Source organism: Pleurodeles waltl, chromosome 12, assembly GCF_031143425.1.
Source record: "Pleurodeles waltl isolate 20211129_DDA chromosome 12, aPleWal1.hap1.20221129, whole genome shotgun sequence".
Taxonomy (NCBI): domain Eukaryota; kingdom Metazoa; phylum Chordata; class Amphibia; order Caudata; family Salamandridae; genus Pleurodeles; species Pleurodeles waltl.
Window position 1 is genome coordinate 108,822,276 of NC_090451.1, and position 8,518 is coordinate 108,830,793.

The 8,518-nt window shown below is 45.4% G+C and overlaps 1 non-coding gene across 1 annotated transcript; it reads left to right on the plus strand.

Moving 5' to 3' along the window:
- The first annotated feature begins 7,798 nt into the window (after positions 1-7,798).
- Positions 7,799-7,870, plus strand: TRNAH-GUG (transfer RNA histidin (anticodon GUG)). Its single transcript has one exon. It is a non-coding gene; the product is annotated as a tRNA-His (tRNA).
- Positions 7,871-8,518: the final 648 nt, after the last annotated feature.

Below are 8,518 nucleotides of genomic sequence, written 5' to 3' on the forward strand. Positions count from 1 at the left end.
CCAAACAACTTGCCCAGAAACGAGACCTAACTACGCATCATGTGAGTGTGTCTACAGCTGTATGGGGCCCAGCCAGGGGGGGAAAGGACCCAGGGGAACCCTCCCCAGTGTATGATCTTTCAGGGAGGTCTAGGAGAGGTGTGTTTGTCGTGCTCCTAACTCCGCAAGTTAAGAGGCCCATCTGCATCGTCATCATAGTCATGTCAGGAGTGTTCCACGCTCCCGCCACCTCTGCCCATAGGGGAGCTATCTGTCTGTTCCTCAGCCCTCTCATTTCTTCCCTCTGAAGTGCCCTTTCTTCTGCCTTGCCAAGGAAGTGATGTCTGCTTATAGCACGTGTCCTACTTTTATAATGTTTTCAGGGCACTTCGCCCACTTCATATCTAGCCAAAATCCTTTAGCACTGGGAGACCACGTGTCTGCTGAATATCTTACCTCCACCATTGGGGGTATAAAAGGTGTACTTTGGCTCTGTTGTAAATTATTATATAGGGCTCAATTTGGTTGGGTTGTGAATTGCTGTCAAGCTCTAAATCTCAGAATTCTCTTAGTCACACCTTTTTATGTCTTGCGTACACAGTGAATGTGCTGTGAGACATATTGTTTAGAATTCAGGGGGCTTACCACACGCCCATAGCTTACTTACCATTAATTGTTTTCTATGTCACTCACATTTGCAATATTTCGATTGCTTAGCTCCCATAGACTGAATCTTCCTTTCTTGTGTTCATTCCTCCATGGAGGATGGACCAAGTACATGTGTTCTTTTCGTCTTTCTACAGTACGCTATTTTTTATATTTTAAAAGTGTTTTCGTATCATTCTTGGATGTGCAATGTGCTTTCCAACATTCATGACAAGCATACAGCTTATTTTTCACCCTAAACGCCGTCTCTATTGACACTTTAGTTACTTTCTCACACTGTATTCCTCTACATGACTATACTCTACTCCCCTCAGTGCCACTGTACTCTACACTGTGCAACTCTATACCACTCCACTCTACTCAGTTCTACTCCACTCTAATCTACATTGTTCCACTCTATCACTCCACTCTATGCCACTCTAATCTATGCCACTCCACTATACGCCACTTCACTCCACTTTATGCTACTCCATTCCATGCCACTCCACCCTGTCACTCTCTGCTATGCCCCTCTACTCCACTCCACTCCACTCTACTCTATGCCACTTCCCTTCATTCCTCTCTACGCCACCCTACTTCATAGAATGCCACTTTATGTGACTCTATGCCACTCTGCTCTACATCACTCTAGAATACTCAACTGAACTCTACTCTATACAATTCCACTCTACTTTAGTCCTCTCCACTCTATGCCTCTCCACTCTATGCTACTCTACTCCAGTCTACTGTACGCCACTTAATTTTATCCCATTCTACTCTACGCCACTGTACACCACTCAACTCTATGCCACTCTTCTCCGTTGCACCCCTCTCTACTCTACGCTACTCTACTCCATGCTACTATACTCCACTCTAAGCCACTGTACTCTCCACCACTAAGCTCTATTCCACTCTACTGTATGCCACTCCATGCCACTCTAATCCACCCCACAGAATGCCACTCTACTCTATGCCACTCCACTCAACTCCATGCCATTCCACACTTTTGCACTCTACCCTACTCTGTGCCTCTCCATTCCACTCCATGCTACTCCACTCTATCCCACTACGCTCTACTCTAGTTCACTCTATGCCACTCCACTTTACTCTCTCCCACTCTACTCTATACTACTTCATTCCATGCCACTTCACTGTACTCCACTCCACTCCATCTCACACAATATCACTCAATGGCACTACATGCGCTCTACTCTATGCCACTCTACTGCACACTACTCTATGCTGTGCCACTCTACACTACTCTCCTGTAGGCCTTTCTACTCTATGCCACTTTTTTCTCTGCTCCTCTCTACACCACAGTGTCACTCCATGCAACGCGACTGTATGCTACTCAACTCCACAACACTCTACTTCATGCAGTCCGACTCCACTCCTCCTAATTCTTTGCCACCCCTCTCCATGACACACTGTTCTCTGACTCTATGCCATTCCATGCCACTTCACTCTACACCACACTATGCCACTCTACACCACACTACTTTACTCTATGCTACTCTATGCCATTCTATGCAACCTCACTCCTCTCTACCCCACTCTGCTCTATGCCACTCCATTCCTCACAATGCTATTCAACGCCATGCCAAGGCACACCACTTCATTATATTCCACTGTATTCTATGACACATTACGTCACTCTACTCTTTGCACTTCAATCTACTCCCTTCTATGACCCTCCATTCATCACCACTCCATTGTTTGCTAGTCAAGTTTACGCCACTTCATTCCACACAATGCAACTCTAAAGCAGTATGCACCAAGCAGCTGAATGTGTCTGAAGAGACACCCAGAAAAGAAAAAAACAACAATATGTGGGGGCCTGTTCCGAGCCCCTCCTGGCCTGGAGGAGTTTGGTCGGCCGTGGATTAAGTTTTTGCAGTGTTCACTTCCCCGACCCCAGCACTCATAGAACACTTGAGACTTGCAGGGCAGAGTGGTGGATCTTGTTAAGAAGTCTGGGCTTCTTGGTTTATGGGGAGTCTTGTCACTGGAAGCAGAGAGGTAAGTATTTGCTGTGATCTGCTACTCTAAGAAAAGACCCTGATCTAACTTGAAAAGATGGGTTTTAAACAAACGCTAAATCTATCCACTCCACGGACACTGTGACCTTTTTTAAGCCTATCAGAGCCACACCAGGGTAGTCTTTTCAGAGCCCAAGTAGCTCGCCGTGATCATATTGTGGTTCGTACTCTGCGTTGTGGCCGCAGCAACCTCGGTTCGAATCCGAGTCACGGCATTGCGGGTGGAAATGTCACGGCAGTTGGGCAGCATTTTTATTCTCACTTCTTAATATTTACATGAGTTAAGAGCTTGAACCCAATTTCAACGGTGAAATTAAATGTCTTTGAAGAACGCGTTAACAATGTTATTATTTATTTCCCCTTTCTGCGCTTTTACGTTTGTGGCGGTCCTGATGTGAAAAGTATGAGCTACAGTTTGGTTTCACGGGACCCGGTCAGCAAGAGGGATGGATGTCTGTGTCTCCTGTACCTGCACCGCCGAGGCTCCTGTACTGACGCGGAGTAGCTTTCAATGTTGAAAGGGATCCTGCTAGTCAAATATCAGTTTTTGCAGCAATTCAGGCCGCGAAGAAAAAAGGTCTAAAAATAAATATTTGTATAGAAAGTAAGACTGAGCTCCCAAGGGTCTGAAAGAAAGAGGCGACGGAGAAGGACACTGAGAGGCGCGCTCACCCAATCAGCGTTTGGCTTCATCATCCCGCACCCGACGGATCACCGGGCAGCTAGAGGGAAAGTTTTCAAACTTAAGCCAAGTTTATTAGTCGTGGTCGAATCGTGAATTACACAATTACGCTCCTTTGTGGAATTTGGAGTAATGTGGGGAAAGACATCTACCCAAGAGCGGAGGAAAAGAGCGCGAGCAGCGGCTGTTGTGCCAGTTCTGTTGCATTTAGAGCGATTTTCTTGTGCAAAGTGTATATCAGGTTCCTTTCGGATCTGAGCGTGTATTTTGCACCAGGAAAATAGCCTTGTGTAATTCTGTACAACCTTGCATAATGTTGCTGTAATTTCGCGTAATTACACTGCAGTGAGTTACACTGGTTACGCCCATCCCTACATTTGACTCATGTTTAACAGAGAGGTCCGTCCATCTATTGATCCATTCATCTGTCCATCCATCTTTTTGCCTGTGTGCCTGCTTATCTATCTGCCCACCTACCTGTGCGTGACTGTGAACCTGTCTAACAGAGTGTTGATGCCTGGCTGTATGCTTTGTTAACACTATAACGCTCATAGGGACATTGAGGAGGACATCTTGGCGCTATGTTTTTTTTTGGTATGAAGCAACCGTTTTCAAATCCTGACAGTCCACACAAAGTTGATCATATGTGATCCCATTTTCGTACCAACAGCTGCTTCTCTATATACTTATCGGTCCACGTCTATTACTACATGTGCTTTCTATTTACTTTCTATTTCAATCTGGGTATCTGCCTTACTGCCTATTTCTGCCCATCTCTGTTTATGTTAACACTTTAAAGCCTACATGCTGACTACCAAGGTCTTTGTGGCGTGGTTATTTCTAAAGCAGGTGCGTGTGATTTACAGCGGTTTCTGTGAAGCTGATTATATCTCATCCATGATTTACTAACAGCTACATACCTGCCTTTCTGTCTACAAACCTGTACAGATGCATCGGTGCATGTGGCTTATTTATGACGATCTGTTTAACCTTCTATCCGTCCTTCTATCTGTGCAACTGTCTTACAGTTCTAGCTCTTTTATGTTGTTACAACACTATTTGTTAAACAAACCTTCATAGTCGGAAGGGCTTCCAGGCGCTGTTATTTATTAAAAAAACTGCAAAGAACACCAGTTTATGCAATGTTGATGACATTTACTTCACCCCTTTATTGTTGCATTAATGGGTTTTCAAGTCACAAAACGGGTCCCTGATGAAGCCTAAGTGGACTTCTGAGCTGCTGTAGCTCTGTGGGGTCTCCAGCTCTCCTAGGGCCTCAGATCTACCACTACAACACCAGCCTTACCCTAAGTTGTGCAGCAGATTTTTAATTTTTTTTATTTATTGGTATTTCAGATGGTACATATTATTCACAGGATTGTAATAGGTTGCAGAGCTGTATGAATCTCCTTTCCATGACAACTTTTGAACAGTTACCCATTACTGCTATTATATTATGTTACCACCACGCTGAGGGCTGTTCCTTGCATAAATCTGTAAGCAGGCTTGTGATCTGTGGTGTGGGCCTCCTGTGGGTCTCCGGTTCAGCGCTGTATGCCCATGGAGCAGGGTGGTCGGTTGCCACCATTTCCAGCTCTGGCACGTCAGGTACTCATCATCTCTTATTACAACAAATAACAAGCAAGCCAAACAACTTGCCCAGAACCGAGACCTAACTACGCATCGTGTGAGTGTGTCTACAGCTGTATGGGGCCCAGCCGGGGGGGGGAAGGGACCCAGGGGAACCCTCCCCAGTGTATGATCTTCCAGGGAGGTCTAGGAGAGGTTTGTTTGTCGTGCTCCTAACTCCGCAAGTTAAGAGGCCCATCTGCATCGTCATCATAGTCATGTCAGGAGTGTTCCATGCTCCCGCCACCTCTGCCCATAGGGGAGCTATCTGTCTGTTCCTCAGCCCTCTCATTTCTTCCCTCTGAAGTGCCCTTTCTTCTGCCTTGCCAAGGAAGTGATGTCTGCTTATAGCACGTGTCCTACTTTTATAATGTTTTCAGGGCACTTCGCCCACTTCATATCTAGCCAAAATCCTTTAGCACTGGTAGACCACGTATCTGCTGAATATCTTACCTCCACCATTGGGGGTATAAAAGGTGTACTTTGGCTCTGTTGTAAATTATTATATAGGGCTCAATTTGGTTGGGTTGTGAATTGCTGTCAAGCTCTAAATCTCAGAATTCTCTTAGTCACACCTTTTTATGTCTTGCGTACACAGTGAATGTGCTGTGAGACATATTGTTTAGAATTCAGTGGGCTTACCACACGCCCATAGCTTACTTACCATTAATTGTTTTCTATGTCACTCACATTTTAAATATTTCGATTGCTTAGCTCCCATAGACTGAATCTTCCTTTCTTGTGTTCATTCCTCCATGGAGGATGGACCAAGTACATGTGTTCTTTTCGTCTTTCTACAGTACGCTATTTTTTATATTTTAAAAGTGTTTTCGTATCATTCTTGGATGTGCAATGTGCTTTCCAACATTCATGACAAGCATACAGCTTATTTTTCACCCTAAACGCCGTCTCTATTGACACTTTAGTTACTTTCTCACACTGTATTCCTCTACATGACTATACTCTACTCCCCTCAGTGCCACTGTACTCTACACTGTGCAACTCTATACCACTCCACTCTACTCAGTTCTACTCCACTCTAATCTACATTGTTCCACTCTATCACTCCACTCTATGCCACTCTAATCTATGCCACTCCCCTATACGCCACTTCACTCCACTTTATGCTACTCCATTCTATGCCACTCCACCCTGTCACTCTCTGCTATGCCCCTCTACTCCACTCCACTCCACTCTACTCTATGCCACTTCCCTTCATTCCTCTCTACGCCACCCTACTTCATAGAATGCCACTTTATGTGACTCTATGCCACTCTGCTCTACATCACTCTAGAATACTCAACTGAACTCTACTCTATACAATTCCACTCTACTTTACTCCTCTCCACTCTATGCCTCTCCACTCTATGCTTCTCTACTCCAGTCTACTGTACGCCACTTTATTTTATCCCATTCTACTCTACGCCACTGTACACCACTCAACTCTATGCCACTCTACTCCGTTGCACCCCTCTCTACTCTACGCTACTCTACTCCATGCTACTATACTCCACTCTAAGCCACTGTACTCTCCACCACTAAGCTCTATTCCACTCTACTGTATGCCACTCCATGCCACTCTAATCCACCCCACAGAATGCCACTCTACTCTATGCCACTCCACTCAACTCCATGACATTCCACACTTTTGAACTCTACCCTACTCTGTGCCTCTCCATTCCACTCCATGCTACTCCACTCTATCCCACTACGCTCTACTCTAGTTCACTCTATGCCACTCCACTTTACTCTCTCCCACTCTACTCTATACTACTTCATTCCATGCCACTTCACTGTACTCCACTCCACTCCATCTCATACAATATCACTCAATGGCACTACATGCGCTCTACTCTATGCCACTCTACTGCACACTACTCTATGCTGTGCCACTCTACACTACTCTCCTGTAGGCCTTTTTACTCTATGCCACTTTTTTCTCTGCTCCTCTCTACACCACAGTGTCACTCCATGCAACGCGACTGTATGCTACTCAACTCCACAACACTCTACTTCATGCAGTCCGACTCCACTCCTCCTAATTCTTTGCCACCCCTCTCCATGACACACTGTTCTCTGACTCTATGCCATTCCATGCCACTTCACTCTACACCACACTATGCCACTCTACACCACACTACTTTACTCTATGCTACTCTATGCCATTCTATGCAACCTCACTCCTCTCTACCCCACTCTGCTCTATGCCACTCCATTCCTCACAATGCTATTCAACGCCATGCCAAGGCACACCACTTCATTATATTCCACTGTATTCTATGACACATTACGTCACTCTACTCTTTGCACTTCAATCTACTCCCTTCTATGACCCTCCATTCATCACCACTCCATTGTTTGCTAGTCAAGTTTACGCCACTTCATTCCACACAATGCAACTCTAAAGCAGTATGCACCAAGCAGCTGAATGTGTCTGAAGAGACACCCAGAAAAGGAAAAAACAACAATATGTGGGGGCCTGTTCTGAACCCCTCCTGGCCTGGAGGAGTTTGGTCGGCCGTGGATTAAGTTTTTGCAGTGTTCACTTCCCCAACCCCAGCACTCATAGAACACTTGAGACTTGCAGGGCAGAGTGGTGGATCTTGTTAAGAAGTCTGGGCTTCTTGGTTTATGGGGAGTCTTGTCACTGGAAGCAGAGAGGTAAATATTTGCTGTGATCTGCTACTCGAAGAAAAGACCCTGATCTAACTTGAAAAGATGGGTTTTAAACAAACGCTAAATCTATCCACTCCACGGACACTGTGACCTTTTTTAAGCCTATCAGAGCCACACCAGGATAGTCTTTTCAGAGCCCAAGTAGCTCGCCGTGATCGTATAGTGGTTAGTACTCTGCGTTGTGGCCGCAGCAACCTCGGTTCGAATCCGAGTCACGGCATTGCGGGTGGAAATGTCACGGCAGTTGGGCAGCATTTTTATTCTCACTTCTTAATATTTACATGAGTTAAGAGCTTGAACCTAATTTCAACGGTGAAATTAAATGTCTTTGAAGAACGCGTTAACAATGTTATTATTTATTTCACCTTTCTGCGCTTTTACGTTTGTGGCGGTCCTGATGTGAAATGTATAAGCTACAGTTTGGTTTCACGGCACCCGGTCAGCAAGAGGGATGGATGTCTGTGTCTCCTGTACCTGCAGCGCCGAGGCTCCTGTACTGACGCGGAGTAGCTTTCAATGTTGAAAGGGATCCTGCTAGTCAAATATCAGTTTTTGCAGCAATTCAGGCTGCGAAGAAAAAAGGTCTAAAAATAAATATTTGTATAGAAAGTAAGACTGAGCTCCCAAGGGTCTGAAAGAAAGAGGCGACGGAGAAGGACACTGAGAGGCGCACTCACCCAATCAGCGTTTGGCTTCATCATCCCGCACCCGACAGATCATCGGGCAGCTAGAGGGAAAGTTTTAAAACTTAAGCCAAGTTTATTAGTCGTGGTCGAATCGTGAATTACACAATTACGCTCCTTTGTGGAATTTGGAGTAATGTGGGGAAAGACATCTACCCAAGAGCGGAGGAAAAGAGCGCGAGCAG